Here is an 11,110-nt window from a genome sequence, read left to right as displayed (position 1 = left end):
AGGTTAAGAGTCAACCACATTGCTGTGGCGGATTCAAACCCGGGTCCACAGAGCATTACCTGGGTCTCTGGATTACTAGTCCAGTGATAATACCAATATGCCATTGCCTCCCTAGGTTACATGCTTAAGTCTTTGCAGTGTGTTATGATCCTTGGCTAGACCTGGATCATGGTGGGGGAGATCTGGTTAGGGACTAATGACATTTTGTTTAATGTAGATAAAGTTTGAGATTCAGGATGCTTACTAAGTGCATAATACCACAAGACTGCACGGGTTTTGAACAAATAAAAATAAACTTTACTGTACAAGTTCAAAAAGATGAACAACTTACAATATCTATCTTATACTCTAACATTCAGGGTAAGTAAAAAGTACATGCGAATTAACAGGTGAACTATGGTCAGACACACCACACTACACAATAGCTGACACATGTGACCAAAACAGATTCCATGGATTTCTCAACAACTCACCCAGAAGTTTGTGACATTGTGAGCCAACCAATCTTACTGAAACTTTGTCTTTCTCATGAGAGTTTCCAATCTCCACATCTGAAGACCTCATCTTGGAATTCTCTCCAAATGTCACTCCCATTTGGACAGCATCAACAATGACCCGCCTTGCAGGTCTTCAATCTCGTCTTTCAAGATTCCTTTCCCCTGGATTCCTGAGCACACTCAAGCATCACCTTCCATGCACAATTTCAGATCTTTAGCCATGCCAAGCAGAACCCCACTGCTCCAAAAGGGTTTCTTTGCCCCAATGGCCCGCAGCACGGAGTTGCCAATCATCGGCTGCCTTCTTGGATCTTCAGGGCTTCTTTTGTGCCTACCTATCTTAAAGTCTGCTCCCTGCAGCTCTTTCTTCAATTTGAAGCCTATTTCTCTGCTCTTTCTTTTAACTTAACTTAGCGGGACCTATGCCTGTCCCCTGTCTTTAATCCTTTCCCTGGGACTTCTTTTTGAGATCTCTCCTTATCCCACTCTCTGGTTTGGGACCTCTCCCTGTCCCCTTCCCTTGTCCCTATCCCTGAGACGCTTATTAACACTAGCGCCCTGTACCAAACCATTTGACCTGGGTTTTTGCGCTAATTTTTTCCCCTCTTCTATGCAGGTATGCCAGGCTGGTCCTCGGCCTGAAGAACGTGAAATAATTAAACTGAGCATGTGCAGCCTGTTTCCAGCTGGTGCAAGTGCTAAAGGCATGAGGATCATCAAGCATTGGAGTTCCTGACCTCCAAACGTCAAGCTAAGGTAAGTATAGGTTTCATTATAAGTGGCACTCAAGCCCATAACCTTCTGAAGAGTGCTACCCATGGAAGCACAACTGAGGCCTATTTATTCTCAGGGAATTAATCTACTTTTAATGTACAGCACCTTTGACACACCGCTGCTATCTCTGTGGATTAATAAATGGATGGTTCATGTTATTTTTACTTTCAACGATTTCTTTTGTTTATTTTCTTCAGATTGCTTTGGGTTTACTCAACTGTGGACAGTGCAGATTTCCCTAAAGCATAGAGGTATTCTAAATTCTATTTGTATTTATGACAGGTTTTTGGTCTACAAGGGAATCGAGGATTATGGGAAAGGGGGCTGGGGGCGCAAGTGGCAGCAGGAAAATGGAATTAAGGCCACAATCAGATCAACCATGATCTTATTGAACGGCAGTGCAGGCTCGAGGGGCCAAATGGCCTCCTCCTGCCCCTAATCGTACTGCACACCTATCTAAGAGAAAGTGAGACAAAATGGGTTTAAATTATTTTTCGGCTTTAAGTCTGTTTAGGAAAATGAGGTGTATAGTGTTGAGTCACTGCACAGCAGCCTTTACCAGGTGCATGGATGTCACCTCAGTGTGTATAGACAAACACATTTAAGCAAGAGTTAAGTGAGCTTTCAGCTAAGGCTGCCATGGCAACAGTCAGGCTGAACCCTTGCAGGCAAAGCAGTAGATTTGAAGGCCATTAAGCGCTCACTGTTTGGAATGTACCATCTTAGTCCCACAGAGTAGGGAAGCAGGAACAAGCAAATTCTGAATTATCAGGTTGCAGCGCGGTTTTAAAGCTATAACAAAAGCATACATGCCGTTAATAAATGGTGACATCTCTTAATTGGAGAGCAACAAAAGAAAAGGGCTGACAGAATTGTCCTGGTTCATTTTCATCAGCTCATCATTACTTGACCACAGAGGACTTTTTATATCCTGGAGCTGCTTAGGCTGAGCATGCTTGCACGGCCCAGCTATGAAGTTATGTACAGGAGACGCGCGTTAATTTAGTTTCATCAAATGATGTCAGTATTTAAAATGGCGCTGGTCATTATACACCCATGCTAAGACTTTAGGCAATTATCCTGCATGTTTTTGCTTCGTGCGATTAGTCTTCTTCTCCTCCAGTTTCACTTTGAATGTCTGCTCGCTGCTGACTGGCAATCAGGTAAGGAAGCTTCTGATAAGGCTTCTTATGGTGTACAATGCCTTGAGCTCACAGTGTAAGGTTATTTATAGGGCTGTTAGGAGCACTGAAAAGCCAAGAACTTATTTTGAACATATTTATAGGGTTTTGTTGGCAAGGCGTGCAGTTTGAATGCATTGCTATTTTATGTAGTTTGAAACAGGTCCTTAAATGGATTGTTATCCTTTAAAGGGAAAATTAAGCCAATGTTTTGCTTCCAGATTTAATGTTTCTTAGCTCGGAACACTTTACATGTTTGTTAATTATCTCTCAGCATTATTATTTTGTCATTTGCATCAAGGACACATTTAACATTCGACTTGGCGGAGTCATACGTGGGAAGATACAATTCATCAGTCTTACATGTTGAAGTAGTGTGGTGATTTACAGTTAACACATCACAATCTATTGGTTACTTGCAATTAACACACCACTATCTACTGGTGACATAGTTAATGCAACTCTATCTACCTAAAGCACCAATACCTACCACTGACATGCAGTTAATACACCTTTCTCTCTCTCTCTCTCTCTCTCTGCACCAGTGACTTACAATTAAAGTAGCTCTATCAATTAGTGATTCACAGTTAATGTAGCTCTGTCTACCAGTGACTTGCAGTTTACAACAGTTAATGCAGCTCCCTGTTCACTGTTGACTAATATGTTACATTCATTAATGCAGCTCTATCGACTGGTGACTCTTACTTTAAAATAGTTAACGCAATGTGCTTCCCACTGTCCAGTGGCGACTCACATATAAATTAGTTAATGCAATTCATTGCACACGAGTGACTCGAATGTTAATGTAGTTAACTCAGCTCTGTCCAGTGCTGAGTATTCAGAAGGCATCAAATAGCACTTATTAATTTTGTGATTGAGTACAACTGGCAAAATGTATTCAGACGATAGACTAAAAACATGATGACTGCAGACAGGAAAATGGAGTTGAGGCCACGATCTGATCAGCCATGATCTTATTGAATTGTGTGAGCAGGCCCGAGAGGCTGAATGGCCTACTCCTGCTCTTAATTCTTGTGTTCTTGTATTGTGTTCAAAAAGTGTTTTATATTTCCAATTGCTCACTTCCATGAGAAGAACCAGTATTTGTGCTTTTTTAGAGCAATGTCTAAAAATAATTCAGTAAGGGATTATATGTTTGTAACCAAGGAGATTTTGAAGTTTGAGCTGCTTCCTGAAAGCACGCTGTCTGAAGTGAAATGGTGGATGAGGCTAAATAACTTACAATCTATTCTGCATTGAACGTTGTTGGTGAGGGTTGGCAGTACTTTGCCAGGGTGCGGTAGTGATGGGTACCTTAAGCCTGGTAAACAGAGCTTGCCTGGGATGGAAACTCCCCAACACAGCTGTGCAGAGCATGCTGCCAGCAACAACAAGGCATTTATTAAATTATTTAGGTTGAGATGGGAAGTAAACAAATTTATAACCAGAGTGTTTATATACCAGCAAATTGGGAAGGAGTGTTGGGGGATGGGGAGAGGGACAGTATGGGTCAAGGGGTGGGGAGGGGTTGGAGAGTAAATCTGTCTGAAGTGAAAAGGTGTTGACCCAGTTAGGTCTAATTTGTGAGCTGTGTTTGGAGTTGGAGGTACAGATTATAATATTGTACTGGTCAAATAGTGGTGTGTTTGAAATTCATTTGGGCAGCAGTGTAACAGGAGAGATAGTGTATCAGCAACCTCTTTTGCCCCATTTCCCAATCATAAAGAAAAGCAGGCCGTGTGTAAGCTGGATTGCTGATTCACTATGACCCATTAAGTGTTAACCACCCAAGGCAATTATCACCCTGATATTCATTCTACTCAATTCAGCGTTGCTTAATTCCAATTATCTGATAACTCAGGGTTTTTTTTAAAAGTACTCATTTTGCATGGTGTTATGTGCTTTACATTACTTAATTCAAATTGCTAGATTATTCAAATTTTCCGAGCACAAAACAGAACAGAATTATCAAGATTGAAAGAAGGAAACCACTTGCATTTAAATAGCAACTTTCAAGACTGCAGGCCATCCAAAAGTGCTGCTCAGCCACTTAAGTACTTTTGAGGTGCAGTCATTACTGTAATGAGGGCAAAGCAACAGCTAACTTGTGCACAGCAAACTCCCACAAACAGTACTATGATATTAACCAGGCAAACTTTTCCTATGATGTTGATTGAGGGAGAAGGAACTGGGGAGAACTCTTCTGCTGTTCTTTAAATAGTGCCATGTGATGTTTTATATTAGCTTCAGTTTAACATCTCATCCAGAAAACAGCACCTCTGACAGTGCAGCAATCATATAGTACTATACTGGAGTGTCAGCCTAGATCATGTGCTTAGGTCTATAGAGCGGGTCTTCAACCCACAACCTTCCAACTCAGAGGCAAAAGTTCTACCCACTGATACACTACTCCAGACTGTTAAGTATTTGTATTAAGTACTTTACTTTAAATTGAAATTAAGCTTAAAACACAATGACTCACTTAAAAGTAAATTGCGAACCTTGATTTGTGCTTCTCTCGGAAAGCAACATATCCTTATCTTGTTTAATCAGAAACTTTGGAACTGGAGACACATTTCAGGAGTGATTACAATATAAACCGGAGATCTGATCCTGTAATTAGAGGAAGCCAATGATCTAAGCCATGTAACGCTATTAAATATCAGAGCCCAGCAGCCCAGAGAGCACTGTATTTGTGCACCATCAGCTCCTTCTGCAGAAGGTTGCACTAGTCATTGGGCTAGTTATTTACAATATGTGCACATTAAATAGATAGCAAGTTGCGGGTGCAAATGTGACTAGCAGGCAGGTTAGGCTGATAATTCACTCCCACAACTCTCTTATTTTGAAAAGCGACCATTAATTATTCCAGCTCTTAATTTGCTATTTACCTCCCCATAGTGAGATTTCTCATGTGTCCTCCCAAGTATTATTCTTGGGAATGCTTGCAATGAACAACAGACCTTCTTAGGGAGACAATATCAATTTTTAAATTTTTTTTTTCATGGGATGTGGGTGTTGCTGGCAAGGCCAACATTTGTTGCCCATCCCTAATTGCCCTTGAACTGAGTGGCTTGCTAGGCCACTCCAGAGGGCAGTTAAGAGCCAACCACATTGCTGTGAGCCTGGAGTCACATGTAGGATGTAAAGGACAGTAATGTTCATAAAGGACATCAGTGAACCTGATGGGTTTTTAGTTTCAAATCCAGATTTCATTAATTGAATTTAAATTCCACCAGCTGCTGTTGTTGGGTTTGAACCTGTGTCCAGGTGCGTTAGCCTGGGCCCCTGGATTACCACTCTAGTGGCATTGCCACTATGCCATTGTCTCCTTCCTATAGACGATGTTCGATGTGCAATGAAAAAAATTGGCTTATTTCAAAAAAACTCATCCCTCCTCAAAAGGCAAGTTGTTTTAGCATAGACAATTTAATATTGTGACCTGTGAGTACAATGCATTTCCCTTATTACAACAATGACTATGCTTTAAAGGTACTTCATTGGCTGTAAAGCACTTTGGGACACTTGGGTCATGAAAGGCACTATAGAAATGCAAGTCGTTCTTTTTCTCAAGAAAATGTTTATAGAAAATGAGTATTCAACAAGCACAGATTTCGTCAACTGAAGTCATTAGCTTCACATCTAAAGGAAATCTTTAACTTCACGATATAAAATGTTTAGATATACTTGTTGCCCAATCGTATCCTTCCTCACTTGTGAGAGTATTTCAATCATTCATAGTTCATTCAGCAGGCAGGCCATCCTAATGCTGTCATTTCTCATTTCTCGTGGTTAAGCAGCAAATTTTATTCCCAATTCAAATGAGACTACAGGCAGTCAGGAAATCTTGCTGCAGTGTAAAGAATGTCTCCCATAAGGTGGGTGTTCTTGCTTCTGTTGCTCACTGAAAACACTAATTCAGCAGGAGGCCATGGCAGGGTAACTTTATTTTACTTCCTGGCCAGGTCACAAAAGGCAATGTTTTTCTCCAATAGCCAGCCCTTGTTAGCAGCTGCTCAGTTTGAAATAGGTTATAAAGTTGTCAGTGTCTGAGCTGCCTCAATGCAAAAACAAAAATTCAGGGCATTTTTTTATTTAAAGAAATAATAATAGTTTAATATGCTTGGCACTCTGTGCAGTTATTACAGATGAGCCTGAGATGGTGTTAAGCATCAGCTAATTAAATGCACAAGGACTTAAAATACACAACAGCTCAACTGTATTCAAGAGGCTGCTGGATGTCTGGTGCAAGGCAATGGTCATGCAACTGATACAGAAATATCTCACAAACCAGTAAATTGGCTGCACTCACTTTTCATTTGAACATAAAATGGTGAAGTTGGGAAGAGACTTCAGAAACTCGATGCAAAAAGCCAGCCAGTGATCAGAACCTGCAACGATACCGTGACTCTTGTTATTTGAATGGGACATGTTGATGTAGCAATTTACAATGGTAAATGTTGATGGGAAAGCATGACCAAAAATTGTGACAAGAAGAAGTACGGTGGACATGAAGTTTCTGCCCTAACAACAATTTTAAACATGTAGATGACCTAATCCCAAACTTTGAATTATAATGTTATTGGAAGTTATGTTACTACTAGCTGATGTTCAGTTGCAAATAAAATATCCTCACCCACAAACTTCAACATGGCCTCAGTCCTCTCCCAGCTCTCTCAGTAATCTCTTCTGCCTCTGTCTCTGTTTGTATTTCTGAACCTCCAGCACTGCCTTTGCACTGCCTGTCAGCTTCTGTTGTCCACTGAAAGAAGCCTTGTATCTAAGGCTGTGTCAGAAACTAGCAGTGCAATATTTGAGAGGCGGACTGAAGTGTGAGCTTATGGAAGGAATGGGTCAAAAAAATTTTTGGGAATACATATCTCAAAAATGAAAGACGTGCTGAGTTATTATAAATACAGCTTGTAATTCAATTATGAAATGGTTGTGTCTCTGCGCACTGTGGCGTTAGTGTGCTCTTGAATGATCAATTTTGAAAAATCACTTGTTTTAAAGAGATTCTCCAAGATTCTGGAATGGCTGTGGCTTTTGCAAGTATGATCTGGAGTTACCCTGTGAGCAACTTGTGACCTTGGGCAGATGGATTAAGCAGGTTGGAGCAGGGATAGAGAGAGAGAGAGAGAGAGACAGATAGACAGACATATCAGTCCAAGATAATATAGACCAGGAGACAGCCTGTGAGTGAGCAAGGTGAGGCAAGACCAGGACACAGCCTGAATAAAGGGAGAAAGAAAGAGAGAGAGAGAGAGAGTATGATCAGGCTGAGAGAAAACCTATGGACCTTTGCCAGAGATAGAAATAAGGACTTAAAAAAAAATCCACCCGGCATCATTGACGTGGCAATTCTGCCGTGTTAGCTGAAGTGAAGCTGACGTCTGTAGGTCAGGCCTGATTAGCTGCCCTACGCCCTGTCCGTTATTGTGCAGAGCAAAGCCGATTTAAGGCTGAGCACGTGGATGAGAATATTGCTGCCTCACCAGAAGAGTGCAAGACCTGTCTTCTGCCTTCTGGGTGATACCTTTCTGTTGAATGTGAGGGAACCAGAAAAACTTCCCTTTGGTTTTGTAGCATCTAATCAGAATTGAAGTTTTGTTTGGAATTTGGAGAATTATAAGGCCTTTCCTCTAATTTCAGCCTTCCTGTCAAATTAGAAGCAGCTGGAATAAATCTTTTACAATATCAGTCAAACTGAAATTCTGTTGGTGCAGTGACTGCATGAAAAAATAGAAAAAGGAAGACTTAAATTTATATAGTGCCTTTCATGGCCTCAAGACATCCCAAAGCACTTCATGGCCAATGGAGTACTTCTGAAGTGTAGTCACTAGTTTAATGTAGGAAACATGACAACCAATTTGCGCACAGCAAACTCCCACAAACAACAATGTGATAATGACCAGATAATCTGTTCTTGTGATGTTGATTAAGGGATAAATAATGGCCAGGATACCAGGGATAACTCCTCTGCTCTTCTCTGAAATAGTACCATGGGGTCTTTTGCATCCACCTCAGAGGTCAAACAGAGCCGTAGCTTAAAGTGTCAACTGAAAGGTGGTACTTCTGACAATGCAGCTTTACTTCAGCACTGCACTGGAGCGCTGTCTGAGATTATGTTCTCAGGTCTCTAGAATAGGACTTCAACCCATGACCTTCTGACTTAGAAACAAGAGCGATGGCGAATGCATTGTGTGTTGCAGCCTGTATGTAGATTTTTGTGTTTCTGCTTTTGACAACACGTGTAGATTATGTTCCGTATTTTAATCCATTTTGTCTCTGGACTGTGCACAGTCCCGTTTTGCAGCTGTTCTTTTAAGGCAGTGACTGATCAGTGCACTGTGCCAAAAAAGCTATTGCAATGTTCAAATACCTTTATTACACTGGAGCTGTTGACCTCAATTATTCATGGCAACATTATTATAGGCTGCAGCTTTGTCAGCTTTAGCTCAATAGTTGGCAAACAAAAATGATAAAAACATGTAGTTTTATGCACATATATATATTTTATATATATAGACATTTAATTTTCTTTTATGACACCTTTTGCTTGATATATAATTTAAACACACCCTGACCTTATCATACCAACATGAGAACAAGAGGACACTATTCAGCCCCTTGAGTCTGTTCCACGATGCAATTAGATCATGGCTGATCCATATTTCAATTCCGTTTGTCCATCTTTCCTCCATATCACTAACAAAAATCAACCAATCTCAACAATGATTTGCATTTATATAGCACCTTTAATCATCCAAGGTGCTCCACAGGAGTGTGATCAGACAACATTACACACTGAGCTGCAGAAAGATCTTAGAGCAGGTAACCAACAGTTTGGTCACGTGGTAGGTGTTTAAGAGCAACTTAAAAGGGTGGATAAAGGTGGAGAGTCTTAGGGATGGATTTCCAGAGCTTAGTGCCTAGGCAGCTGAAGGCACAGCACCGAAGGTGGATCTCAATCTTGAAATCTTCAGTGGGTCACAGTATCCACAACATTTTCAAGGAGTGAGTTCCACATTTCCACTGCCTTGTGGATAAAACAATGTTTCCTGATTTTCCTTCTGAATGGCTGACTTTAAATTAAAGGTTATGCCACTCCCACTATGTTCTAGATGCTTTCACCAGAGAAATTAGTTCCTCTATTTGAAATGATAGTCAAAAATAATCTCTAATTCTTTCACTGCCCCAAATCTAAATTATAAGCATCCTAGATATTGTTGGTTGACACATGGACATTGATGGCATTTTTGTAAATGTTGACACAGCATACCTGACTCGCTTGAGAGAATAGATAGTAACATATCAGCCCAATGAATCAGTTAAATGCAGTTTCCATGATGATTCAAGCTGTGATGGTTCCCTCAGGCAGGGAGATTAACAATGCAGCAAAGGACTTGTTGCTTGAAATGTACACAGCAGAGAAACAAGAACCAGAGTTACCATGGTATTATTGTCACTGGAAACATTGTGTTTTGTTGGCATGATGCGGGCCAGACCCTCTGATCTATAGCACAGTCCAGCGCGCACTTTTCCGCATGGACAACTTAATCTATTTAGCACTGGAGTCAAGCACTGGAAGAATACAACCAGAGTATGATTTCAACCAGGATCAAGCTTCTGCTTGCAATCTGACCCCACCCAGACTGTTCTATTAAAGTTATTAGTAGGAGCATTTTAGCAATGAACATCTCTCTCTCTCTCTCTCTCTCTCTTCTGGGCTGCTTACAGGAGGTACTAGGAGGGCAAATTGGATAGGTATTTGTGAAAGTTCAGCAGTTTGAGGGACATGGAGTTGGTTGGTATTGAAAATGGTCTTGGGCAGTAGTGTGAATCAGCAGCCTATTTTACACTAGCCTAATATTCTTTTCTGTTGACGTGAGTGGTGTACAGTAGGCGGCCAATTTGAGATGAGCAGTAGCTTTGACCCCAAACCAAGTGGATGGTGACCTATCAACTCTTGTTTCCTGTTGTTTCTCCTGGAGCTGGATAAGGGCAATGTAGTCTGACGGCCGAGGGAGGATACAGGAGGGGAAGATAAGATGGAAAAATAAATTGAGGAAGAAGGGATGCATTAAGAGGCATATCAACTATTCATTTAATTGTCCTCAGTTGCAACCATAATAATGTTCAATTAAGCCACACCTTTATTGACATTCCTAACCAAGATTTATTAAAAAAAGGAAAAAAGAACTTATATAGTATATTCCATGATCTCAGGATGTTCCAAAATATTTTACAGCCAGTGAAGTTATTCCTGAACAATAGTCACTGTTGTCATGTCAGGAAATGTCGCAGCTGATCTGTGCACAGCAAATCCCAAATGTAGCAAGGTGATAATGACCAGATAAACTGTTTTTAGTGAATGAGGGATAAATATTGGGTGGGGCATCAGGGAGAACTCCTTGGTTCTTCTTTGAAATGCCGTCTTTGGAACTTAGACATTCACCTGAAAGGCCAGGCTGGCTTAATGTCTAATCTGAAAGGTGGATTATATTCTCTTTGTTTTTTGGTGCCAATTATTGAAGAAGACATTTCATTTGTAACAACCAGGCGGACTTTGGCAACACATTCCCATAAGGTGAAGTTTGGGTGTGCTGGTGGAATGGCTGAAAGTTCTGCTCCAGCTGTGGAGAATTTACTAGCGTC

General features: G+C 40.9%; 1 protein-coding gene across 4 annotated transcripts in view; it reads left to right on the top strand.

The window, feature by feature from the left end:
• The first annotated feature begins 2,048 nt into the window (after positions 1-2,048).
• Positions 2,049-11,110, top strand: part of LOC121281860 (muscleblind-like protein 3) — a 185,715-nt gene continuing 176,653 nt past the window's right edge. For 2 of the 4 annotated variants that reach the window (XM_041194942.1, XM_041194943.1), the window contains exon 1: positions 2,049-2,434. The gene's annotated coding sequence lies outside the window, so the exon portion shown is untranslated. The remainder of the gene's footprint in view (positions 2,435-11,110) is intronic. The other 2 variants (XR_005943968.1, XM_041194940.1) reach the window with 2 other exon arrangements.

This window comes from Carcharodon carcharias, chromosome 9 (genome assembly GCF_017639515.1).
Source record: "Carcharodon carcharias isolate sCarCar2 chromosome 9, sCarCar2.pri, whole genome shotgun sequence".
Taxonomy (NCBI): Eukaryota; Metazoa; Chordata; class Chondrichthyes; order Lamniformes; family Lamnidae; genus Carcharodon; species Carcharodon carcharias.
Note: the sequence above shows the minus strand (reverse complement) of the source record. Positions and strands in the feature narration are given on the sequence as shown.